The sequence below is a fragment of the Mirounga angustirostris genome, unplaced genomic scaffold (assembly GCF_029215605.1).
Source record: "Mirounga angustirostris isolate CCGP_5_RB_7025 unplaced genomic scaffold, mMirAng1.0.hap1 SCAF_8, whole genome shotgun sequence".
In the NCBI taxonomy this organism is placed as follows: domain Eukaryota; kingdom Metazoa; phylum Chordata; class Mammalia; order Carnivora; family Phocidae; genus Mirounga; species Mirounga angustirostris.
In genome coordinates this window covers 72,996,299-73,023,435 of record NW_026991716.1, presented here as the reverse complement: position 1 = coordinate 73,023,435, position 27,137 = coordinate 72,996,299, and the positions used below count along the sequence as shown (strand labels likewise).

The 27,137-nt window shown below is 41.0% G+C and overlaps 1 long non-coding RNA gene across 1 annotated transcript in view; it reads left to right on the top strand.

Annotated features, from left to right (window-relative positions):
• The first annotated feature begins 3,171 nt into the window (after positions 1 to 3,171).
• Positions 3,172 to 27,137, top strand: part of LOC129045520 (uncharacterized) — a 60,290-nt gene continuing 36,324 nt past the window's right edge. The window contains exon 1 of the long non-coding RNA XR_008505346.2: positions 3,172 to 3,313. This is a non-coding gene — a long non-coding RNA (uncharacterized LOC129045520). The remainder of the gene's footprint in view (positions 3,314 to 27,137) is intronic.

Here is a 27,137-nt window from a genome sequence, read left to right as displayed (position 1 = left end):
AACAATCTGGCATTTAATTACAATTTGGCATTCCCCTTTGATGATATTCCTTTATATGGGGTTCCAGCTATCTAAAAGGCTCTAGGTAATGTTTAAAAGCACCAGACTTATTTCCAACAAGTAGCTTAAGCACTAGCAGAAACTGGCATATTAATATTAAACCCAATGGAAATGCAATTTTTTGGTTTGAAGAATAAACATATGTTGGGAATTGCAAAAGTCAAAGTCCTCCAAGCAAGGTTAAGTTGCTCTTTAATACATTGAGTGTACATATTTAGAAGTCTGGGGATTTACAATCCACGAGAGGACTATAACTTTCTCTTTTTCTGATTTGGTGTGTGTAAATTTGTAGCACAAGTGTTTCATTTCTCTAGACATTTGCATTTAATTTGCTGCTGATTTTAATGTGAAAAAAGGAAAAAAAAAAAAGTAAAGGTAAGGAAATCATGCTCCAGGATGCATGCATTACATTTTGAGGACTAAGCTGACTTTTTCAGTTATGTGTTGTAACGAAGTTGTAATCTCAGGGAAGTGTGTGTGTAACACCCCACTCAGAGCATTTCATTTTGACCTTAAAGAATTTCCAAAGAGTCCAAATAGTCACAGAGCCCCATGCTGCCTTAAAACACAATACTCTATCTTGATCTGTATCTTCTTTCGTTATTTAGAAGTACAGTCTACCACTTTCAACCTTAGTTCTTATGATGCTTTTTCTAAATCCCTGCCGGCTTCCCTCATGATAGGAATGACCACATGCATAATTTTTCCTTTGGTCTCTCACTTGTCTCTTTTGTCCTGTTGTCCTTTTTTTTTTTTTTTTAACTTGCCACTTTGAGGAACTTAAAACCAAAAAGGGAGGGAAGGAGAGGCACCTGGGTGGCTCAGTCGGTTCAGTGGCTGACTTAATTTAGGCTCAGGTCATGATCTCAGGGTCGTGAGATGGAGCCCCAAATCCGGCTCTGAGCGTGGAGCCTGCCTAAGATTCTCTCTCTCTTCTCCCTCTGCCCCCACCCTGCTCACACACACACACTCTCTCTCTGTCTAAAAAAATAATAAATAAAATAAAAATTTTTAAAAAAGAGGGAAAGAAAGCAAATAATTAGAGGAAATTAGTGTAATGCTGAGGAGACATTTAGGTTTAGAGGCACTTACAGACTATCTTTGGGAAAACTTGGAAATTCTTATATATTAGAGATTTGACTCTATGAGGGGATTTTTCAGCTGGTAGAGCCAGTCCCCTGGAGATGGGTCTGGCAGGGACCCAAAGGCAGAACTCATAGAACTGGAAGCATTTTCTACTGCGTGCATCTAGCGCACGCAATGGAAGTCTGGGATGAACTCCGTCAGGCGGTATGAGTCCACCGGTTCTGGATGCTTCTGGATGCGGCTGCTCTGGGCTTCACCTGGCCCAGCAGGTGTCCCTCAGATATGCCACACACAGGACAGCCGATTCTAGGCAAGGGTAAAAATAGAGAGAAAAAGGACACATTTCTGTTGTTGCTGTTTACAGAACCCAATTCTTTGGTCTTCAGAGGTCTTGGCCTCATCGAGCTGTAGGTTGTTGTTTTTCATTTAGTTCCCCGAAAGAATGTGGAGGGGGGAAATATTATAAACACCCTCTCCTTCGGCATTGTTTGATTTTTTTAAAAAAAAATTAATAAAAACAGCTCCTAGCAGCTGGTTGAAACAATTATGCTCTTCACAAAAGCCTTTGCAGATGACACCGAATGTTAAGAAAATAATTCTTTCAATTAGTGTGTGGCCAGTGCACCTGTGAGCTGGAATCATCCAAGGAACCATATCCGCGAATGTCAGTAAGAACAATTCAGGAATTCATCCTCTCTGCCTTTTTCCACTTCCACGTTCACACAGATGTTAATCCTGGGGCACAGATGTTGAAAGGGCCGCCTACCTCGAATCCCAGGAGCATGAGAATCATGAGTTCAGATCAGGAAAATGATTAATTTCTAACGGCTATCACTATCCTTTCTCCTTGTTCTTAGGGCTGCCTCTTTTTTATCTCTTTCCCAAGCTAGAACACATAATTCATTGGTCCTTGTGTACAGTTGGCTTTCAGGTACAACAGCAATTTACTAAGCTCTTATTCCCCCAAAATATTCATCGAACACCCCATGTGCACAGCATTGTGCTTGGTGTGAGGAATATAAACGCGAGTAAGACCCACCTTCTGCCTTGGAAATTCTTATCATTTTGCTGCAATCAGTTTTTCTTTTCTGCTTTAGTGATATTTTCTATCGTACCACCATCCTGTGTTTTGGGGGGTTCCATTTTTGTCTGTGGGAGTGAACAGGGGTTCTGCCTTTGTATCAATTATTGAATTGCTAGGTAACAAACCACCCCCAAAATAATGGCTGAAAACAAGTACCCCTTGTTAATGCTCACAAGTATATGGGTCAGCTGGAGTGTTCTGCTGATCTGGCCAGCTCAGATGACTGGGGCAGGGCTTATACTCTCATCTGTTGTCAGCTGGTGGCTCAATGGGGACTGACCCAGTCTGGGGGGGGCGGGTTCTTACTTCCATGTCCAGTGATTGGTTGGCTCTTAGTGGGAGCGATGGGGGTGACTGGGCCACATCGTCTCTCATCATCCGGAAGGCTAGCCCATGCTCATTTGAAGAGCGACGACCGGTTTCCAAGGAAGCCAGCAACAACATGCAAGACTGTCTAGGGCTTCGGCTGACAGCTAGCACACGGTCTCTTTTGCTGTGTTCTATTGGCCAAAGCAAGTCATAAGGCCATTTCAGATTTAAGTGGTGGGGAAACAGACTCCACCCTGTAAATCGGAGAAGTTGGAAAGTCACATAATAAAGAGTATGGATGCAGGGCAGAGTGAAGAAATGGAGCTATTTTTGCAATCACATCCTTTTTAATCTTTACCATGGTGTGGAAAGCAACCTGTCATATCCTTATGCCTTATTGAATTTTATGAACCTTGCCCATAAATCAGTTTGTATCTGAGAATAACCTGGATCTACCTTAATATGTATGGATCACAATTTCTAAGGTGATACTGTGGATTAGGAAAAATCTGTGTTTATAAAAGGGGGTGGGGGACGTGTTGCTGAAAAATCTCTCAAATCTTTTAATATGTTTTTGTGACTGCAAATGGTTTCTGCATTTCCTAATCTTATTTGATCTCTTCTTCAAGGAGACACGTGTGTTCCAAGGAACAGTCTGTAGAAAATGGTGTTCCAAGCTGTGTTTCCAGTCTTGGGCATTCACCTCTGAAGTGCAAGCTGTGGCAAGAATCAGCCTTCTAGACCAAGGGATATAATGACAAAAGAAGGACAAAGGTAAGGGAGGGCATTTACACTCTTGGAATTGCTTAGCCTCCCCTGTGAGGGAGTCAGTGCTTCCATGTGGTATCATGGCGTCCTTCAAGCCAGAACGCCTTGTGGGAAATCTGACCCTCTTCTCCCGCATGGCTTGCTCAATGCCTCACTACTAGTCAGGGTCACAGTTCAGATCATACAGCTCAAGTTAATGCTGTAGCGGATGCTCGATACAAGTAAGAGGTGTTTGGGTTTTGAAAAATTCCTTTCTTAGTAAAAATGTGGGACTCGTGATTGTAACAATTAAGCTTAGGCGAGATGCTGTTCCCAACTGACCTTGTGATGTTAATTCTGGCTTCAGTCCCCTTAGCAAATTAAGACACTTAGATTAACAAAATAATTATCACTATAAGAGAAATGTGTGAATCACTTACCGTGTACTGTGTTAAGTTACCAGGTACTTCCAGGTACTAAATCATTTGGTAAAGACCGTGCTCCTACCATAAGTCAGCGGTTTTTCCAGGAACGGGTCTTCAGAGAAGTCCTCTGTGCCCTATGGAGCTGCTGTTTTAAGAGAGGCGGGAGGTGTGTCCGATCAGATGGAAAGGACTAAGAAAATGGAAGACACTTCTGAATGCAACCACAGCTTTTTTATTTGTTGTCATGGCCCCAAAGTTACCTGTCACATCCCCTATGTCATACTGAGTCTCAATTAGTGAATTAAATCAGGGAATAGGACAGTGACCCGAGGGGCTACTTTTATATGAGGAGGTTAGAAAAGCCACGAGGAAGTGGTCCTTAAACAAGTTAGCAGTATACACAGAACCGAGAATATTCTGGAAGGCAAAATAAGATACCAACTGCGGGGGATTTTGAGAAACTGAAAGAAAGCAGTGAATGTGAGTGAGGCAGAGCAGACAAGGTGTCAAGGGGTGACCTGAAGAGGCTGGTGTGAAGACCTGGAGCCAGAGCACGGAAGGCTCTGGAAGCCAGGGGATGGCATTCGGATTGTATCCCAACTGCCTGGGGAGCTGTCAGAGGTTTTTAAGCATGAGAGTGGTCAATCTTACGTGTGGGCATTAAATGTATTCCTCTGTCTGTTGTAGAACGTAGATCACGGGCGGCCAGAAGGGGAGTCAGGAGATCAGATCCCGGGCTACTGTCGTGGTTTAGGTGAGAGACGGTGGTGGCTGAAGCACAGATGCAGAGGGGTGAATGTCGCTGAGAGTTGCTTTGGAAGTAAAGTCGCAAGGACCTGGTGAGGATGCATTAAACTTGAGGAGTGCAGGAAAGAGAGGAGGTGAGGATTATTCTTAAATTTGGAGTTTTGAGCCATTGGGTAGAGGTGGTTTTATTTACTCATGGAGGTTGAGACATTGGCAAAAAAAAAAAAAAAAAAAAAAAAAAAGTCTGCTTTCGCCATAGGAAGGGTGTGTAAAGATTGAATGTTCTAAAGTGGCCACCACACTCTTGTACAATGTGATCTTGCTGTGTGCCCTTCAGGAAGAGCAATGTAATTCCCTTTCTATGAATCTGGGTTGACCTCAGAGGCTCCCTTACAACCAGAAGGTGGTGGAATTGATGCAGGGACTTCCTAGGGTGGGCCAGAGGAAGATTTGCAGAGGAACGCAGACCTCTAAAAATAAGGTCCAGCTCTCCTGGCTTAGAGCAATAGGGACCCGACTGGGGGCCATGGCTCCCCTTACCCTCCCAGGGATCAACAGGGACTGATCATCAGAGCAGCTTCCCCCCAAGGGAACCCTGGGGCTGGTTAGCTCCGCTCAAGCCTCTTTCCTTTGCTGTCTATCCTCCCTCCCTTTTCTGCACGACGCACATCTCTGTCAAAGCCGGGCAGGCCCCCGTCCTCTGCCACACGCACACCCCACTCCCACACAACCTCTCAGTTCCCCTAGTCAGCCCTGCCTCTGTCACACTTCTACCACCAGCTCTTGGGTCCTTTATTATAAAGGCCTTTTCCGAGTATGCATTCTACACCCTTTGCACCTTAATTGGGACTTGATTTTCCCTCTTGACATCATTTGCCTCCATCTCAAGCACAGGGCCTGCCTTCTTGGATATCCAGAACTTTGGGGGAGAAGGAGGGGCCAGAAGGAATCCTGCTTCATCTGCTGCCCCCTTGCGCTGACCCACATCCCTTCTTCCACTCCGTCTGCACCACACGGCTGAGCCACGTCCCTCCCATCCGGGGCAGGGCAGCTCAGGACGGGCAGGACACCTCCATATTCTTTTGGGGTTTCTCTCAAACTTTCTTCCATGCCCCATATCTTTTCCTCTTCCTAGGCATTTCACTTAAAATTATTTTACCTAACATTATTTTTTGAGGTGGAAACATGGCAGTGAAAAAGAGTGCATCAGTCTCGCCCTCATGAGGTTTGTAATCAACTTCAGTGTCTACAGTCACATTGCTTACTTCCCCAGACAGCTTGCCCAAGGCCATTTAATAGGAGGTGAAGTATTGGATTATAAAAACTGTTTCTTCCACTGAGTTTTTGCCATCATTCCGACACACGTGATTGGAACATGTATATACATACATAGACTATGTACCCCCTCCTCTGGGCTTCCATAGCCCTTTGATCATTTTCCATTTCTCATGCTGTTGTTACTATGTCAGTATTCCGTGTCTGCGTCTACTCCTAAAGCATACCCTGAATATCTTGAGGGCCAGAACCATGTCTGACTTACCTTCTTTCCCTTCCCCACCTTTGCTCGGTCCTAAGAATGGCTCAGTGCCTCCAAAATGACGGTAGCCTTTGCTGATCAATGTCATAATTTATTTTAAGGATTATTAATTACAAAATTATGCATTGACAAATGAAAGGCACAGTTGACTGTTAATGTCATGCTGTTACTTTGATAATAAGAAGTCCTCTTATTAACTGTTTTGGGACTAGAGTTCTTTCCTTTTTGCTTGTGTACAAAAGCAGATAATCATGGGCTTAGTGGCAGGGGTAGTTTCTAATACTCTTAGAAAGTTAGAATCAGCTCCAAATAATGCTTGTTGGTAATGGCTAATATTTGAGAGTGTGTGTGAGGGGAGGAATGATGGATATAAAGACTTTGGGCAAATTTATGTTTTAAAAACATGGCATATTTACTGACTTTATGACATTTTTGTCCCATTGTTTACTTTTATATACCATATTGTTGTTAGTTTTTGCTCCCATTGAAGAAGGAAACCCTCAAGTTTTACTGACAAACCTTATGGCCAGGCAAGGACTTCAGTGGGAAGCCCCTCTCTGAGCTCCTTCATGCAGTCAGGGACAAAATCCACCGTTTCCGGCTGGGCACACAGCGCACAGCTGTGACCGAGAGGGCACTGGCAGGTGTGTTCTCCCTTTGCAGGAAGCATATTTTACACACGTCTTGGCCATATTAGAGAGGAACAGAGGCATGTGGGGGCGTGTTTGGCTGCCTGACACGCTCGCCATGGAGGATCTTCCTTACATCTTACCTGAGCATCAGAGCTGGGCCTTACTCCCAGTTCTCCCAATGGCTTTGCTCTGGAGCTGACCTGGAGGCCTCAGGTCGGTGTGCTGAGAGAATCATTTGGTGTGTCAGTGTTTGCAAGTGTTCACATGTGTTTCTGGGTGTTGAATATGAGTGCTCTGTACCCTTGCCAGAGCATCCGGCAAAACACAGCCATCTCCATGGAAAACTGCATCTCGTCTTTGAAGTTTCCTTCATGGTTCACAAAATCTATGTGGGAGTTCATGGATTCTTCACATCGGAAGTTTGGGCAGTGGTCCTAGGGTCTTCTCATTAGGAATCCCACACTGGAAATGCCATTATTAACTGAAGACAGATTATACCACCCGAACACCGCATGTGTCTCTCATTTAGCTTCTTGCACTAGCATCGAGGTTGGGATAACCAGCCCAGCTCTGTCTTGGAGTTGCCCTAGAGAGCACCAGACCTTGCCCTCGTGGGCAAAAGAGGCTCGTCCTTTGCTTTTGGAACATAGCACGAAGTGAGTGATAAGCAGATTTCAACAGGAGGAAAAACCACCTCGCTCAATCTAAATCACAGAGCTCCAATCAAGGACCTTGATGACAAGTGAAATTAAATAAAACATGAGCGATGAAACACTGTAATATGTTTACGGTGAGCTAGTCCAGACAGCTGATAATTAACTGTTGCCCAAAGAGCAACTTGGCAGTCGATGGCTGTGACCAGGACACAGAGCAGTAGTTAATTGAAAGTACGAGTAAAGATCTTTGTATCTTTCGAAGAAGCATGTGTTCTTCAACAGGGAGGATGGTACAGGAAAATCATGGGCTCTTCCAGTGCATGGGCTGCCTCTGGGGCTGGATTCTGACCCCTTGTCGGTTTTCGGCTCGCACATTCCAATCTGCCGTGGTCATGCTGTTTATGCTGTGCAGTCCCGGAGCAAATGTCTCTGTGTGTTTTTTCCTGGACTACCACCCACAGAACCTACAAAATCTGAAAACAAATAAATGCAGATGCGCACAATTTAAATAAGTTAAAAAACATGTTTTTATTATCTGCCTAGATTCTTACACTTAAAATAGTATTGGCTTGAATCCTTTCCATCCCCCTGATTTTGCTGAATTTGAAACAACCCTGCAGAGAGGAAAGATAGTATTTAGAAAAGGAAACCAATTCTTCAAGTGAGCTGAAAGAAAATTCACACATAATAAGAAACCAAGAAACTAAAAGGAGGCCTGGAAGATGCCTGGACTGCTTGCGATCTTGGCTCCCTTCTCCGTGAAACGAAGCTTGGATCAGATGACCCTGTGCTCCCCCACCTCTCCTGCTTCATGGACTATTATTGGAATAGTATTCAAAGAATGTGCAGGAAGCTAAGGCCAAACACGTGTGATTTCAAATGTGATTTGGAAATAGAATGATCATACAATAGAACCCCTAATCCAGATTTCTCCCATGGTTCCTGGGCTGTGTACATCGAGGTGATGGAGCCAAACCTCAGAGGGCCTGAATCTGGTTGATCAGACTTTTCAGTTGACGCCACCCTATTAAGTATTAGGCTGAGTTGGATTATATTACTTTTGTCCTCATTCCATTCCCCACCCCCACCCCCACTTCATAAGCACCCATTCTTATGTGGGTCCTTGTAATCTAAATCCCATTTATTTCTATAAAATGTGTATCCTTGGAAAACGTAGTATTACTATGTTTTTAAATTTTTACATAATGAATATTTGCTACAAATCTGTTTTACTTCTTTCACTTGTGTTTTTGAGATCTGTGCATGCTGATACACGTATCAAGGATATGCATATGCATACGTACTCCTCAAAGCTACTCTTGTTTCATTTAAAAAGAGTTCTTCAGACCACAGACCAAAAATCAGCCCTGTGGGGTGGTGGCAGTGGATGCCAGGAGAAAAAGGAAAAAAGGTATCTCAGTCTGGGTCAATGGCATTGAAAATGGGCATTTTCCCAGATTGCCACCCTTATATTTTCTTGTCTCATCTCTTGTGACATTTGTTTTCTTCCCAGTCCCTGGTGGTTGTCTTTAGGCAGTTGGCTTCTGGGATTTGCAGATTTTGCAACGTGGTACTACTTTTTTTTTTTTATCTGCAGGTTATTTCTCCAGGGGAAAGACAATCATTTCATGCAAATGTGAAGAAAAGCAGTATGTTGCTCATTGTTGTTGTTTTCTATAGTGCAAAATAAAAAGAGAAAAGGAAAAAAATATATCTCATCGCTTCTGACCCCTGCATAGTATTCTGTTCATTGCATACGAGCTCCATTTTATTTATTCATTTCTTTATTGATGGAGCTTTAGGTTGCCTTGATTTTCATCCATAACCCTGCAAAGAATATCTTTACACAAGTCTCCATGGGCATCTGCATGACAGTTATCACAGGATAAGTTACTCAGGAATAGAATTGCTAAGTCTCAGGGTATCTGCATATTCAAGCGCACTTATTGCTATGAGCCTTCACCATGGAATGAGTTCACACATCCACCAGCAGCCACGATGGTTCCTAATCTCACACACCTTTATATTATTTGGCTTTCTACTTCTTGACAATTTGCTGGGGGAAAATTGTATCTTATTGCTGTTTGAATTTGCATCCTCTGATTACTCTTGAGGTTGAGTATCTGTTATATACTTGACAGAGACAATGCTGTATTCACCACACAATTCCCTTTTTCTAGGCACAGGGGGAGGATACACTTTACAGCCCCCATTACAATCAGGTTGTGTTCACATGAATGAGTCCTGGCCATTTGAATGTGGGTGGGAGTGTGATTAATACTAACATTTGCTATTTTCTGGGAGATTCTCAAACTGGTTATTTCAATTATCCTCACTTTGCAGTTTCCTCTCCCCCCTCTACACAATTGTGGGGCAGGGGGGCAGTGGGGATCCATTCTCGTTCTGCAAACATTTGTGAACATCACATCCTGACCCAGAGGTTGAGAGATCCAACAATATAACAATATAATAACATGGTGTTCTTGCCTTACAAAGTTTCAACCAAAACTTGACGCATGAGTTGGATGGGAAAATGTATTGTTTGCGAAGGTTTCTTCCAGCTTAGGAAATCTTTATGGAACTGTATGAAGATTCGGGGAGGAACAAAAGTAGTGAATTTCTACTTTCAAGGAAGGCTATACTATGCTATCTGAAGTTGTCACTGTTGTGTAATCAGATTAGTGGTTTTCAGCCTTCCATAGAAGCCAACAGGGAGAAAATATTATATTTATAATGTTCTATCTTAGCCATGCACTCTTTAGAAAAATTATCTTTTTTTTTTTTTAAAGATTTTATTTATTTATTTGAGAGAGAGAGAATGAGAGACAGAGAGCGTGAGAGGGAGGAGGGTCAGAGGGAGAAGCAGACTCCCTGCTGAGCAGGGAGCCCGATGCGGGACTTGATCCCGGGACTCCAGGATCATGACCTGAGCCGAAGGCAGTCGCCCAACCAACTGAGCCACCCAGGCGCCCCAGAAAAATTATCTTTATTCTACTAAGAATCAAGATGTTAGGAGTAAGGCAGTGTCATCACTAGTGACCAGTTATTCGGCATTTTACCCCAGTGGGTATGCAGCCCAAAAGGTTTCTGAGTAAGTTTCACTATGTGAAGAAATAAAATTTTATCTATTTCTGACAGGAGGGAATAACAGTCTTACCCTTAAAATAACACAGCCCATTTTATTTATTTTCTTGGATACACTTCATTATCCAACATCAGGCACATTTCTTTGCCCTAGGGGTTTATGATACAACACATGGCCCTTGATTGCCTTGTTGTGCACAGCTGCCAATTATTATTTTGTTCCTGTATGAGGAATTCACATTGTCTTCAGTCTAAAGCTGGGCAACAACAGAATTACTAGACTGAACACGTAGTATGTTTTTAAAAGATTTAAAAATATATACTTGCAAAATTTTAGTTATTTCCAGAAGAACTTCCCCCCCACCCTGCCTCACACCCACATTAAATTGAGAGTAAAACAAAGGGGGGGTGGCGGTAGCCCCTTAAACTTGATTTTTTTCAATTCCTCAAATGTTTACACTATTAGATTAATACAGTTGTTTAGATAACAGCATCCACAGCTGGGTGCAACACGCCAGTGGGTTAAACAAACAACCCAGTAGGGTACAGGAAGAAAATGTTAGGACTTCAACTCATCTACTTTTTTATCTAAAAATTAAGAAAGAATGTAGTATTTAGTGCATGTGTTGACATTGACTCCTTGCTCAGTCCGCCATGCTGCTGTGAGCAGGGTTTCCTGAGGAAATGGGGTGTCCACTTTTATTATAAAGTTGAAACCGAACCAGTTCTCACAAAATGGTCAAATGGCTTGAAAAGATTCTTAAGAAGGAGCAATAAAATGAAGACAGCACTAATAATGCGAGCACTGACAGATCTGACACAGGTCCCACACCGAATGCCAAGCACCAGTCCTTCATCAGTGCCTTTGGGAAGGAAAACGAAGAACTAATTAGCTAGTTGGATCGGACAGGAAGGTGACAAAATAAAATTGTCAAGAAGACTCTTTGAAGAGTGGATTTATAGGCATTCATATTAATGATGACCCCTACCGGGAGTACATATTGTGCCTTGAGATATTAGCTTATAGACCTTCAGACCCTTACAAAGGAGCAAAGGACCCTCAGACCCTTCCAGATCCTACTAGCTGACTTGGCTCTTGACCAGGCTCAAGCCCTGCATTCCTTTGCCTTCCTCATAGCTGCTCATTGTCACACCTGCTGGCCGGACACTAATACTGTACTGCATGAAACCTAGATGCCACCTGACTATAGTCAACACCATTTCTATGCAAGGCGACTGACTGGGTGTGGAGTGTCAATGAATCACTGTTGCACTCCCTCAACGAGAAAAACAACTCAAAGTTCGTGATGGACAATAACATCATTTTTTTTAAGATTTATTTACTTATTTGAGATAGAGTGAAAGAGAGAGAGAGAGAGAGCGTGCATGAGCCGGATGAAGGGCAGAGAAAGAAGCAGATTCCCTGCTGAGTGGGGAGCCGGATGTGGGGCTCGATCCCGGGACTCTAGGATCATGACCTGAGCTGAAGGCAGACGCTTAACCGACTGAACCACCCAGGTGCCCTGACAATAACATCATCTTAAGTGTGAAGGTCTGGCACCAAGAGTTGACATTGAGAGTTCATTATGGATGTAGAAAGGCACAGAAACAGAAAAGTAGGATATGTAATAAAAATCCATATCTAAAATGGGTCTGAAAATATTTTTCAACCATATATAAATGTTAAGTGATAAGAAAATATCGTGTCAGTTTAATTGGTGCCATTTTTTTTCTCCTTAATGGGACATAAAATAATGATGCAACTTAGTTGTAATGAAATCTAGCCATAATCCTACATGTCTGTTCACTCATCTTTGAAGCAAGTAGGAGACAAAAATCTATACCAATTTTCATAGAAATTGGCTTGAAGTCCTTAGAAACTTGGTGGAAAAAAAAAACAAAAAAACTCAACATCTCATTACGGTTTCTTTCCAGTTAAAGTACCAGATTTATATATCCTATTAAAATACTCTCTCTCTCACCAGGTAGCTCTTTAGCTTTCCCCTCCTTCAGAACCCCCATCATGGTGTGTCAGAAAGTCTTGTGGATATAGGAGGTATAATAAGAAAAGTATGTGTTAGGAGAAATTAGAGCTGACAACTGACATGCCACCCACTTCCCACTAAATGATAGTGGTTATTTGCCAAAACCCCGGGGGTTAAGTCCCTAACATAACCTTTTATATCAGCTTTAATAAACATGGCATACAAATCACAAACAGACCTCAAACAAATGATTGTAATGCCCTTGAGAGTTGCAAACATTGATTCATCCAAAGTTTAAGAAAGGTTTGGTGATAGTGATACATTATAATATGCTCACCTTCAGACCAAAATTCCCTTCTTCCTGGATTAAAATCATTCCACTTTTAAGTGGGTAAGAATAAGTAAGAACATCAGATTTAGTGGAGTGATTAACGGTATAATAAAAAGCTGGGTACCAGTTAGGTTGAGGCATTAAAATGTTACTTTTTTCCCACTATCCCCAGAGTAAGAAATTCTAGACTGAGGCCAAAGCTGGACAGTTTCATGGATGTGTCGCACTTGGAGCTTATACAGTAAAGTAGTATCACCAACACTCTCTTACATATACCCTAGGGACTATACCTGCACACTCTCGTTTCACGTTCATGTTTTCTTTTCTACCCCAAGAGTGAAAAAAAGCACCAATTTTGAGATTGTGTCTGATTTTTTCATCCCGTGTTCCTATAGCCTTTTCCTTCCATGAGTCTTTAATAAAATGGCTGAACACGTTTACTTTCTTTGTTCAAACTTGTCTCACTTTTACCTTGAACAACTGTCTTCATAAGCAAGATCTCTTTATAGCCAGTCCCAGAAAGGAGTTCTGTGTGTAAAAGATAAACTTTGTTCTCTAAATTTTTTAGGCTGTTATTGTTAGTGCTCACTTGGCTAATCACATGTTGATACCTTTGCGTAGCACAATGTCTTTTCTCCTTGGCTAAAACTAGGAGCAAACACAGCAAGAAGCTTTTCACCATATATGACAGAACAATTCACACAGATACTAATTTAGTTTTTCTTCTCCTTACGTCTCCCTTCCCTCCAGCCCCTTGCCCAAATCAAGTTTTGTTTTGGAGAGCAAATTTGCTCACAGTCATTGGCTCTCCTTGTCTTTTGTAAACACCTGAACTCACAGAGGAATTATGCTGAATATCTCTAGAAGGGAAGGGAAGAGAAGGGAAGGATGTGCTCAAGGAGAGGAAGAATGGCAAGAGAAAGACATTTCCTGGCTTGGGAAAGGTAGAGGGGTGTACAGGTACTTCAGCTAGTGGGAAGATTTGATCCCGAGAACTCTTGGGGAAATGGCAGAACCTCAGAGGGAAACCCAGGTCGCATGTAGGGAAGCTAGATCTCATACATGGAGGAACAGTCTTGGCAAACGTTGCTGTGCCCACATGTGTCCATCAGCAAACTGCACTTGAGGCCTGGAGAGTTGAATATATCCATGATGACAATGGACTGAGGACTAGACACTCTTCCTTATATGCGAAGTATCACTTGAGACTACAAATTTTCATGAGACTCTTAGAGAAGCCCCAACAATGACCAAGACAGCTTCCCACCAGCTTGCTCAAATGGATTAATTAAAAAAAAAACAAACAACAACTAAAGAACTATGCTACTTCTTAGTCACATTTGAGTTGGTATAATAATACTGTACCTGCTAAATAAAAATTTTTGTAGTCAGATAAATTCCTAGTGGTGGACTTTGAATCATGGGAATATTACTCATGCAGTACACCTATTGAGAAGGTGCTTATTTTTAAAGGGCTCAGGATTCATTTCCTAATCTCTTAGTCAAGTGGAAAACTGCATGACATATCCAACAAGTAGCCTGATTGGTAGTCCCCAGAGAGGAATTTTTGTCATTCATTCAGGTGGTGAAATTTTGGGTGCATTGTTAAGTTTGCAGTTGGTGTAATTTTGGAAAGTAGCATCTGGTAAAAGAGAACACCAAAATATATTATGACTATGATTAAACTGGAAAAGGAGTGCCAAGTCCTCACAAATTACCTAGATGTGAAAGAGAATCAACATAGAAGAGAAAGGGAGAGATTGAAAGCAAGAATCTGTGTGCGTTAAAAATAGGTGACATGCCAAGTCCTCGTAATTACCTAGATGTGAGAGAATCAACATAGAAGAGAAAGGGAGAGAGAGATTCAAAGCAAGAATCTGTGTGCGTTAAAAATAGGCGACATTTAATTGCAGTGTGGTCAGGGTAGAAAACAATCTGTTACTACCACAAGTTCACAAAGAATAACTGTTCTTGTCAAAGCAGGTTTAATACTATGAACAATTTATCAGAGGATGGCCTGTCCATGCCTTCCTGTATTTACTCACTCAGAGAGAACCCAGACAGCTCTTGGAGTCACACTGCCAAGGGTTTGAATCTTGGCTCAGACATTTATTACCTATGTGAACTTTGGCTGATTTCTTAACCTCTCTGTCCCTCGATTTCCTTATTTGTGAATGGGGATGAAAATAATACTTTTGTTGTTACAAGATTTAATGGAGTTGATAGTTATAAAGCACACAGAAGAGCTTCCAGTCAAGAGAGCTCTATAGAAGTATGTGTTAAATTCAATAGCCAAACTGTGGAAAGAGCCAAGATGTCCATTGACAGATGAATGGATAAAGAAGATGTGGTATGTATATATATATATATATATATATATATATATATATATATATATATATAAAATGGAATATTATGCAGCCATCAAAAGGAATGAGATCTTGCCATTTGCAATGATGTGGATGGAACTGGAGGGTATTATGCTGAGCGAAAGAAGTCAAACAGAGAAAGACATGTATCATATGACCTCACTGATATGAGGAATTCTTTTTTTTTTTAATAAAGATTTTTATTTATTTATTTGACAGAGAGAGAGATAGCGAGAGCAGGAACACAAGCAGGGGGAGAGGGAGAGGGAGAAGCAGGCTTCCCGCCGAGCAGGGAGCCCGATGAGGGACTCGATCCCAGCACCCTGGGATCATGACCCGAGCTGAAGGCAGACGCTTAACGACTGAGCCACCCAGGTGCCCGATATGAGGAATTCTTAATCTCAGGAAACAAACTGAGGGTTGCTGGAGTGGGGGGTGGGGTGGGAGGGGTGGGGTGACTGGGTGATAGACACTGGGGAGGGTATGTGCTCTGGCAAGTGCTGTGAATTGTGCAAGACTGTTGAATCTCAGATCTGTACCTCTGAAACAAATAATGCAATGTATGTTAAGAAAAAAAAAAGAAGAAGAAGAAGATAGCAGGAGGGGAAGAATGAAGGGGGGGAAATCGGAGGGGGAGACGAACCATGAGAGATGATGGACTCTGAAAAACAAACTGAGGGTTCTAGAGGGGAGGGGGGTGGGAGGATGGGTTAGCCTGGTGATGGGTATTGAGGAGGGCACGTTCTGCATGGAGCACTGGGTGTTATGCACAAATAATGAATCATGGAACACTACATCTAAAACTAATGATGTAATGTATGGGGATTAACATAACAAAAAAATTTTTAAAAAGAAGTATGTGTTAAATTAAACACATTCACTCAACATTCACTTATTTCTACTAGATTTAAACCACACTTTGGACACCTTAAGGATGCCAAAACATATAAGACATGGTTCTTGTCTTCAGGGAGCTTATGGCTTCACAGAGGAAAAACTGGAACTGTCTACAAGTCTGAAATTACAACTGTAAAAGGTCTTGGAAAGTAGGTCAGCAGAGACAAAAAGATGACTGATGGATAGGGTTGTGCCATAGATCTTCCACAGTGACTATGTAAAAGGATTTCTGGTTTTGTCTGGAATGTAGGAAAATAGATGCTTTTCTTCATAACCAGCTCTTCTCCGTTGGAATAGAAGTTGGAAATAAAACCAAGTGGACCAAGATTATTTCATGAGGGTTTTAAGTTGATGAGGAAGTATTTACTGGCAGAGATAACTGTCACATGTAAGGATATGTGACATCCCATGGGAGGTCTTGAGTGTAAAAAGGCTGCCTCTCTCGCAGGTGCCTGGGTGGCTCAGATGGTTAAGCGTCTGCTTTCGGCTCAGGTCATGATCCCAGGGTCCCGGGATCGAGTCCCACATCGGGCTCCCGGCTCAGTGGGGAGCCTGCTTCTCCCTCTGACCCTCACCCCTCTCATGCTGTTTCTCTCTCGCTCACTCTCTAAAAAATAAATAAAATCTTTAAAATAAATAAATAAATAAAAAGGCTGCCTCTCAAAGTCTTGCTCCATCAGCAATGTAGCAATAGAAAATGCATGATACATCCATTTTCATGTAATGTCTGTGAATTTAGTATTACTAGTTCATTTAGGGGTCTCAAATAATCTTGTCAACTACAAAAATTGGAGCAGAATACAAGTTTTGGTATTATTATTTTTTATTATTATGTTCAATCAGCCATCATTAGTTTTTGGTGTAGTGTTCAATGAGTCATTAGTTGTGTATAACACCCAGTGCTCATCCCCACACGTGTTCTCCTTAATATCTGTCACCCAGTTACCCCATCCCCCCACCCCTCTCAAGTTTTGCTATTATTAACTTCAGGTGCATTTTCTTGACTATCAGTATTTTAATGTCATTTTTACACAAAATTTTGTGCCCAGAAGAGAATTATTAGTCTCCTTTGAAAAATTGGAATTTCTTGGCTGTCGAGAGGGTAGGATTTGGAGGTGGGCGTTATGGTCCTGGCATACTAAATTACTGGAAGCTAAGTCCGCGGGTGGGAAGTTGTGATGAACTGGGGTTGGACAAACATTTAAGTATTGTATGCTTGGGAAACATCACCTCTATTTTCTCTCTGGATGGACTGAGTGTGAACTGAGCAACAGCAGAAAGTTGCTAGGATAAGACCCTTATGGTGGGTTCATACTGTTAGATTTCATGCAGGGCAGCAAGGAGGGAAGAAGTCCGAGAGAGAAGCAGTGAAAGGAGAACGTCGACCAGAACACAACAGAAAAACCCCACCACTGCAAATGATCTCCACGGGAGTGAAGATACAGATAAAGAAATAAGTACACTGAAATCTAACAACAGCCACACAAATTACAACCAAGGACGTTTTAGAAACAAACAAAAAGATAAATAAGAAAAAATTTTAAAGGACAAAAATATGTGTAAAATGTGTTTTTAATGAAAATGAGAATTGCAGAAATTCCTCCCTTTTCTGAAATATCAATAATCATTGAGAGATGACAGCAGGGCAGAGTAAAAATGCAGGAATGTCTGGATCCTGCTTGGCACTGGACTCAATTCTCTAATGCAGAAATAGAGTGCCAATACTCTTTTCATGAGGCATCTGAACTCAGTGGATTCCTTCTCCCAGGGAAGCCCAGTGGATGAACTCCAGTGGCCCCATAGCAAATTAGTCTGCTTGCACGCCCTTTTGAGACACTGGCATTTTATGACCGGGGCCACCCAGAACTAGGTAAATCCTTATGGTTTGTCTCCCCACTGCTTTTGTACCAGCAAAGCAAGGCCAGCTAACACTGGCAAATTGGGATTTATCTCTACCTGCGGGACATGGGCATTCCAGCCTCTGTGGCCTCACCCAACTGTGCCCCTCAATGTCAGACAGGAAGCCCCTGAAATTCACATTCTGAAATCTCCAGAAAATCCAGAACAGTAAGGGTTGGATTTTTTAAAGAATTATTAGTCTCCTTTGAAAAATTGGAATTTCTTGGCTGTCAAGAAGGTTGGATTTGGAGGTGGGCGTTATGGTCCTGGCATACTGAATTACTGGAAGCTAAGTCTGCGAGTGGGAAGTTGTGATGAACTGGGGTTGGACAAACTATCTCTGGGAGATTTCTTGGATCTCGTTTTGTAAGGCCCAGTGCATATCTCCACATCTTTTTGGAGCTTCTTATGGGCTGAATGTGTCCCTCCCAGGTGCATATGTTAAAGTCCTAACCCTAAGGTGATTATATTTGGAGACAGGGATTTTAGGAGGTAATTAAGGTTAAATGAAGTCAGAAGGGTGGGTCCTAATTAGATAGGATTGCAGAGGATTAAGAAGAAGAGAGCTTTCTCTGTGTTGTATGTATGAAGATACAGAGGGAGGGGAGCTGTCTGTAAGCCCGGAGGAGAGCTCTCACCAGAACCTGACCATGGACATCCTAATCTTAATTTCCAGCCTCCAGAACTGTGAGAAAATTAATTTCTGTTGTTTAAACTACCCAACCTATGGCATTTTGTTATGGTAACCTGGACAGACAAGACAGAGCCAGACCCACCTAGGTCCTAATTCTAGCCCTGAAGCATGCTAGCTGTGTGACCCTAGGCAAGTTGGTTCCCCTCTGTGAGTCTCAGATTTTTCATCTGCAAAGTAAGAGTAATAGTAATCCTTTATAGGACTGTTGTAAAGATTAAATAAGCTGATGCACTTACAGTGACTGTTACACAGTAAGTGATCAACAGTCAACAATTAGTGTCACTTATTATCTGAAAATGTTTCAAAAGGCTTTTTCCTCCTCCACAGAAATATGAAACTATAAATTAGTGGATTTTTTAAAACTTTAATAGAATCCTACTTTGGTAAATAAAATTAAATCCTTAAATTTTAATAGAATTCTGTTTTGACAAATATCAAAAGCCCAGAAAAAGGAAAAAGCCCTAATGTGTGTTAGAGAGACTGTTTACTGACTTGCTGACCTAGAATAGACTGCTCTATATAGAGATTGACATATATGAACCTCACAAACCAAAAACCTACAATAGACACACACACACACACAACAAACAAACAAACAAAAAACAAAGAGAAAGGAACCCAAACGTAACACTAAAAAACCCCTACTGGATAAGCATTTAATGAGCCCTCCTAGATACTTCAGGAGATAGAAAAGGATTATGGTAACCTTGTAGCTTCTGATTTATACCCATGAAACTTCTAAAGTTGTACATAGTGATACAAATTTAAATGCCAACAGGAGGGATGCCTGGGTGGCTCAGTTAAGTGTCTGCCTTTGGCTCAGGTCATGATCCTGGGGTTCTGGGATCAAGTCCCGCATCGGGCTTGGCTCAGCGGGGAGCCTGCTTCTCCCTCTGCCTGCCGCTCCTACTGCTTGTGCTCTCTCTCTCTGACAAATAAATAAATAAATAAAATCTTAAAAATAAATAAATAAATGCCAACAGGAAAGGTACTGACACAAATGGATGAAAAGGTCCAGAGGAGGGGGAGCTCACAGAAGGCTGGAGTTTGGGCAATGCCTGTGGACAAGGATAAGGCAGGTTCTGGAGGTCTAGAGAGTGAGCAGGAGGACTAGCACAGAGACAGAGCCCTGGCCAGTAAGCACAGCCTGCTTGGGCCTAGTGGAGGCTGTCTAGCATGGTGTGCCTGAGGTGTTTCCAAAAAAAATGGCACTTGGTTCAAGATGAACTGGAGAAGGTAAAATGATGGAAGAGAAAGTATGTGCTATTGACTAGTAACTGTACTAGGCACATCCTCGTCCTCCCCATCTGCACGTGGGGTAAGTAATTGACATTCAGATGACCCTAGGAGGAATGGGAGGCAGGCGGTCATTCCAGCACCAAGGAGCAAATGGTGGTACTGTGTAAAGGGATGGTTGTGTGGCAGAACAAACAGGGCTTGCGGCTTGGTAGGATGTCAAAGGTGACTCACTCATTTCCAGTCTGGGTTACTGGGAAAGGTGGTACCACTGAGAAAAAATAGAGAAATGAACAAAGAACTGGTTTGGGGAGGGCAGTTGATAAATTCAGTTTTAGTCTCATAGGATCTGCATTTTTGGAGAAACCAAGAAATGTTTTGAGCTAATAAGTAATTGATGTATTGGTTTCAAAAAGCAATTCCTCACATTCCCTTTCAATCTTTCTTTCTGTGTCTTGACTTTTCCCCCCTTATTTTTTTCCCCTAATTTTTCATGACCTTGATTTCATGATTTATAAAGCTACAAAAACAAGTGGACCTATTTTTATTTCTTTCTTAACATACTCCTCTCCCCATGTTTAAGTTATTAACAGCAGCAGAAGCTGTTGTGGTTTTCTAAGACACAAAACCATTCCTCAGGAAAAATGTTAAAACTTCATTGTTAAATAAATATGGATAGCTTTCTCTCCTGCCACTCTTCTCCAAAATGTCCCTATTATAAATAGACTCGAGTTATTTTTTAAGCATGTAAATATCATGTTTGTCAAGAATGTCATTCTCCAATTTTTTAAATGATCAATGTCACTGTTTCTCTTCTTTTCTTTTTTCTTTCCTTTCCTTTTCTTTTCTTTCCCACCCTCCCTCTCTCTCTTCCTTCCTTCCTTCCTTCCTCCCTTTACTTTCTTTCTTTCGAAAGGCGACCATGAAACTGTCCTTTGCAGATGGCATAATGGTCCATATAGAAAATGCTTAAGAATCTAAATATTCTACTAGAGTAAGTGAGTTTATCAAAGGCACAGGATAACAGGTCAATATACAGAATCATATTTCTTTGTATTAACAATAAATAATTAGAAATTGAAATTTTAAAAATACCAATTAACAACAGCATCAGAAATATTAAATATGTAGGGAACTACTTAACAAAATATGTGTAAGACTGGTACCATACTTGTCGATCAGAAGATTCACTATTGTTAAATTATCAATTCTCCCAAAATTGATCTACAGATTCAACACACTTCCAATGAAAATCCCAACATAAGCTTTGTAGAAATTCATGTTATTAGTAAAATTTATGTGGAAAGCAAAAAACCTAAGGCTATCCAAAATAATTCTCAAAAAGAAAAAAATTAATGGCATACTATGTGATTTTTATTCCGAACAGAAAAAGTCTGAATAATGAGATTAGCAGAATGATGAATCAGCATTTAAAGAAACAGACCTTTCTACTTAACAAACATTTATCATTACTGATTTTTTATGTCATTTTTTTCTTTTATTATTGCCGCTTGTATTAAAATCATTGCTAATCTGTACACGATGCTGTGCTGGGTTCTATAGTGTTAACTTAGATAGACACTCAGACTATGGTCAGAAATACCGAGTTATTTCAGAGATCACATGCAACTAATTATATATAGGTGAAAGGGTAAAATGGGGAGGAATTAAATGCATCGATCTGGAATTTGGCGTTAGAAGACAGTGGGGACCTAAGAAGTAAATTTGTGAAGAAAGAATACTGGTGAATTAAAGGTGGTACAGTATGCGCATGTTCATTCTGCTGGGAGAAAATCAGCCAGATTAGTTTCCCATTCTGTGATTTAAAAAATAGTGGCCACAGTTGTGCCCAAGGAGAGAAGGAATAGTCTCACATGGTCATTCTGTTGTCGAATTTCAGGTCAGTTCTGTTCTTTCTGAGTATGTGTCATTTCATTTACGATCTTTCCTCTCTATTTCTGTGGATTCCTCCCAGTTGTCCTTTTACTGTTCATGTGTTTTATTCCTGCTTCCCAGGCATGTGCAACAGGGCTCTTCCTCCATGCCATCTGACCCCACTGATTTATCAAGTGTTCACTACCCTCGTCGGCAACCCCTCCCTTCACAGAGTGAGTCAGCCTCTCTAACTCTGGCTTACTGTCTGACTTGATCTGGTCATTTCTGAAGATATTAGGTAATATTAGACCCATCTCCGGCCCCATGGAATTACATTTAATATCTCTCCCCTGTTTTCTGCCATGCCAAAAAATCAATGTATAATAAAGATGAATAAATCATTTTTCCAACTGTAATAAGATCATTATATTTTAATTATTGAGCCAGAAGAATCTTTCCTCAGAGCAGATGTTGAACCCAGGTCATCTGGGAGAACACCAGGCAAACTCACCAATATGGAATGACTGAGAAACAGTCTATGAGAAAAGACCCTTATACAGGATTTTAAGCAGAGATCTTGTAATTAAAATGTAATATTATTATTTGTGTCTTTACTTATTTATTCATTAGTATTTAAGGATAATAAGGATAAGAAGATGCTTTATAATTTTCAGACCGAAAGAATTAATGAGAATTATCTGAATTATTCCTGATCTAAGTTCTTTTTGTGCCATTATTGTCCCCAGTAATTGTTAAAGTCTGATTCTTAGATGATGCAATTAAACATGGGCTCATTTCCAACTCTGAATTACTCAGCCATTGAACTGGGTAAGACATGGTGATTACGGAATAAAGGAAACCTTTTTGCCTAATGGTATAGATAGGCTAAATCTTTATAAATACTTAAGGCTATGCACACCCAAAGTCATTTTTATTATTGTGCTCTGATTAATAAAAAAAAAGTGCCAATAATACACGTTAACCCAATTCATTCAAAGTCTATAGCCAGAAAAACTAATTTTTGAAGTGATACCTTGTTTAGATATTCAGATTTTTCTTATAAGTAATTTAGCAAGTAACTTTACTTTCATGCTACTGTAGTAATTTTATAGTTGTCTCAAATATAGTTGATAAACTAACTTTAGTGATGTTCAAAACATAATCTTAACTCGTGTTTATTATACCTAAAATATGTCCAGATGAAACTCAGAAACCAATCCCATTCCTCCCTGACTATTTGTACAATGGCTCTGGAATAAGTTTTAGAATGTTTTAGGAAAATTGAAACATTTCACACATACAGTACTGATTCAGGATACTTTTATATAGGAAACACATGTACATGACTTGCATTTATTAAATAGGCATTAGAAAAGAAACTTTCTGATTAACGTCCCCAGGGATGAAAATAAGCAAAGAATTTCTCTTTCTATGAGCACATTCTTTGGTGTCTCCCTCAATTTTCTACCCTTAAGTAATTACCAAGTAATTCTAAATCTGGGCCTGAGCACACTCCCCCCCCCCGCCCACGCACACACCCTTCACTGCTGTGTTTCGAGGGCATTGAGACAAAGGGGTCATGTTGAGACAGGATGGAAAAAGGAGAGATACACAGTAAAGAAAGTGCTAAAAGTGGTCTGACAGAAGCAGCATTCAAGAAGAAAAAATACAGATAGAAACAAGATGAAAAGGCATGCAGGGGGAGAAATTGAGGTTATGGAAAGACGTCTAAAAAGAATCAAGAGAAAATAGGAATGAGATAAGAAAATGTTGAGGAAAGAGAAGGATAGAGACACAAATGGATTCTATAAGTTCATGAGAGCGAGAGAGAAAGACAGAGAGAGAGGACCAGAGGGAATAATGACCAAGTGCAGAGGGAAATCAGAAGAATTAAAAGGCTGAAATTTCAAAACATTAGGAGATATTAGGAGATAGAGAAAAATGTGGAAGAAAAAAAGATATATGGCAAAAAGGGGGGCTTAGAAATACAAAATTCAGGAATATAAGTTTATTAAAAAATTAAACATCTTACATCTTGAAAGAAGAGTACAAGAGACTTTCTGGTGTTGTTTAAAAAAATTAAAAATAGGAACTAGCAAAACACTCGGCTTTTGAGTTGTAGCTGTGACATGAATAAGTTCTGTGGCTCCTGGCAGGACACAGCTTGGTGGCTTGGTTTCCTCGTTCATGAAGTGGAAGAGGCTATCGACCTTTTAAGATCCTTTCAACACCCAAATTCAAAGAAATTAAATAGAACAAAACAATGAACTAGAAAAAAATGTTTAAAAATAAAATCAGTATTTGGAATTTATCGAGTTTATTTTTTTCTTACGGAAATTTCGAGGGTGTTTGAAAAGCATTTCAAGAAGATGCTCACAGGTGCACTGGCCTACCACATGGCCGGTGTGGTCATACGTGCGGACACACCACACATCTTGCACATACGATTTAATTTTTCTGGCCCTGTTCTCTCCTTTTACTACGTATATTCCAGTCTCTGGAGAGCTGCTTTCCTCTTTGGCTGTAGGCAGAGGATCAAGATATGGGTCATTTCTAAGTTCAGAGTTGGGGGGTAGATGGTGTAACGTGTGGAAGTGCATGGGTTCTTAACTGGAGATGAAACAGTCGCAAATTGGGGGTAGGTAAAGGATTGATAAGAAGCCAGGAAGAACAAGGGAGCGAGCCAAGTTGAAGGAGTCATGGCTGCTCCTGAATGTATATTTGTAAGACTTCCAAGGACTTGACTAGCTCCCAAAATAATGAACCTCTTTTTCATTTTAAAAAAAGTTAGCTTTGTCTTTTTCCTTTATCACTATCAATGCCCATATAATCAATTGCCCTTGAAATACATTTTAAGCTGAACTTGGCAGGAAAAGTCAGCAGCATTATGTAAACCACTGTACCCCTGGCTAGTAACAACAGAAAGAGACGAAGCTCGCTTTGGACTTTTTTTAGAAGTGGAAGCTCAATGTCTTGTCGTGGGGGGAAGGCATTTTAGTTTCAAGCACCCAGAGGGAATCTGGGAGAAGAGAAAATTTTAACAAACACGTATGAAGGAGTCACTCTTAAAACCTTTACAGGGTTCCATGGGAGCTGGAAAAGATGCTTTACATCACCTTGCTGGGCTAAAACTTCCTCTTGATTCATTTACATTTTCTTTTAAGACACCTATTTTATTGTGGTCCATGAAAGGAAATTCTGACTCCTTTATGTTTTAAGTCCTCCTTCGGCATCCTGGTCCTGAGAGAGAGAACAGGGATGGCATGGGATCGTGTAGAAGGTCTCCTAGGCTGCCTCCCAAGTCGGCAGGGCCTTCATGCCTTCAAGAGTGCGTGTAGTGTGGCCTTTCTTCGTCTCTTCCCCCGAGTTTCTGACATGCCAGCAGAGCCTCCCTGGTTTCCTTCCACGGCCTGGTTAGGGACTTGAAAAATGGAGGCTTTGCCCAACAGGGGGCAAAACAGGGCCAGCACCCAGCTAGTTCAGAGGAGGTTTGTCAGTCGGCTTCATCCAGGGTGGACAGAAGCTTTTCTAGGAAATAAGAATCTAAGCCCAAACACATAATTCAAGCTGAGAAAACGTGTGTTGTGTGGACACCATATTGGGCCTCACCGGGGCTACTTTTAAGACCTGAGCATGTGTGATGTTGTAGGTCAATGATGTACCTCCACTCATCAACACTAGAGGTGTGCGAGCCATTCAATCATTTTGACTAAGATTTGACCTATAGAAAATGCACCCAAGTTAGCACTTATTTAAAATATGTGCTTATCTCAATGGAATAAAAACAGTATCATTTAGTGACTCTGAGGCATTTGCCAACTGTCTGGAAAAATTAAAGCCCGGTGGTTTGTAATTTAAATTAAAACCTGGACCCAAAACGAAGAGGACCTTCCAAGTGTATTTTGGAAATGAGGTGGGAGGAGGGGCAGGAGGAGGCTGCAGAGAATTACATTGGTTTTTAAAGAATCTTATTTTTTAGTTTAAAAAAAATCTTTTTATAAAGAATCCCAAGAGATCCTTTAATCATTCTTTTTCTCTCATTGCCTTTCAATTCATATATTCAACAGCTATCTGATTTGGCCTTGTCTCATGTCAGTACCTGACCCCATAGAAGAAAGTGTTGCTGACCTTGGGGATCTTGCAATCCTATAAGAAAACAGCTAAGTAAGGACCAAGATGTTTTTGGTGTGATTTCAGGATAACTTATTAATCTGTAAAACATGAGAATCATATTAGGGCCTACTTCATGGAGTGGTGGCATGAGGGTTATAATGAAATCATGCATGATGTAAAGAACTTAGCACCATGCCAGGCACATTATAAGTACTTTAAAAATATTACATGTGGCATTGTTAGTATTGCAATTATTATGCTATATGACAGGTTTTTTTCTTGGCTTCTTCAGCCTGAGACTAAAATAGTCATCACAACAAAAATGAGGGAAATATTTCTTTAGCTTGATCAGAAGAATTCTGGAACCTTCCTAGACCCAGTAAGTTCCCACTTTCCCATCGAGCTTCCTTGACTTACTCAAAGATGGACCCCACACCCCGCTTCACCCCATGGTCTCCAGCATATCTAACCACTCTCTCTGCAAGAACTTTTCAGTCCCCCCCCAACCCCCCGCCCCAAGAAGGTGAGTCAATCTGCTTGGAGTAGGAGCATCTAACCAACCCATGTCCCCCAACCTGGAAAGCTCTGTTTCTTCCAAAGTGAAGTGTGAAATGTGTTTGTAGGTGGAGGAGATCATTCTCATTCAGTGTACGCTATGTTTCATCATTTTAGTAATAATATTAAATGAACTTCTTGTCTAATCTATGCAGAATTCCTGGGGAAAATACTCTCTCAAATGAGCTTTGAATTTCCTCTGACTATTCCTGGCATCAAAGTCCTTAAAAGAAAGGAAGCCAGGGGGCTCATGAAGATACAAATGCAGAGGGTAATCTCAGGGCACTGTGAGGCCCACCTGGAGAACCTAACTCAGCCTTCATGTGTGTTTACCAAGGATCCCAGGTGCATCCTTCTCAAGGAAACTTGGGACTCATTGGAAGAGATCTGTTGAGACAGGGCATTAGACAGAGAATTTGTCCAGGGCTTTGAAGACAAGAGCTAGGATTTTAATTTGCTATGGTGGGCAATGGGGAAACACTTAATTATATCCAGAAGGTTCATGAAATCTACTCACTGTCATTCTTTCTACTGTCAACTCACATGGTGGGCAGAAGGAGGCTGTTTGAAAATATTTTATAGAAATGCAAATGCAAACAATGAAATACAATTGCCTGCATGTTAAATTTGCCAACTTTGGAAAGTTATAATACTCAATGCTGGCAAAGATAAGTTTCTAAGTTACGGTTACAATTTAAATTAGTGCAACACTTTTGGAAAGAAATTCATTAATACACAGAGCCATTTGAATCTTGTGCTCTTTGGCCCAGTAATCCCACTTCCAGCAATCTAATCCAAAATGTAAAATAAGCCATA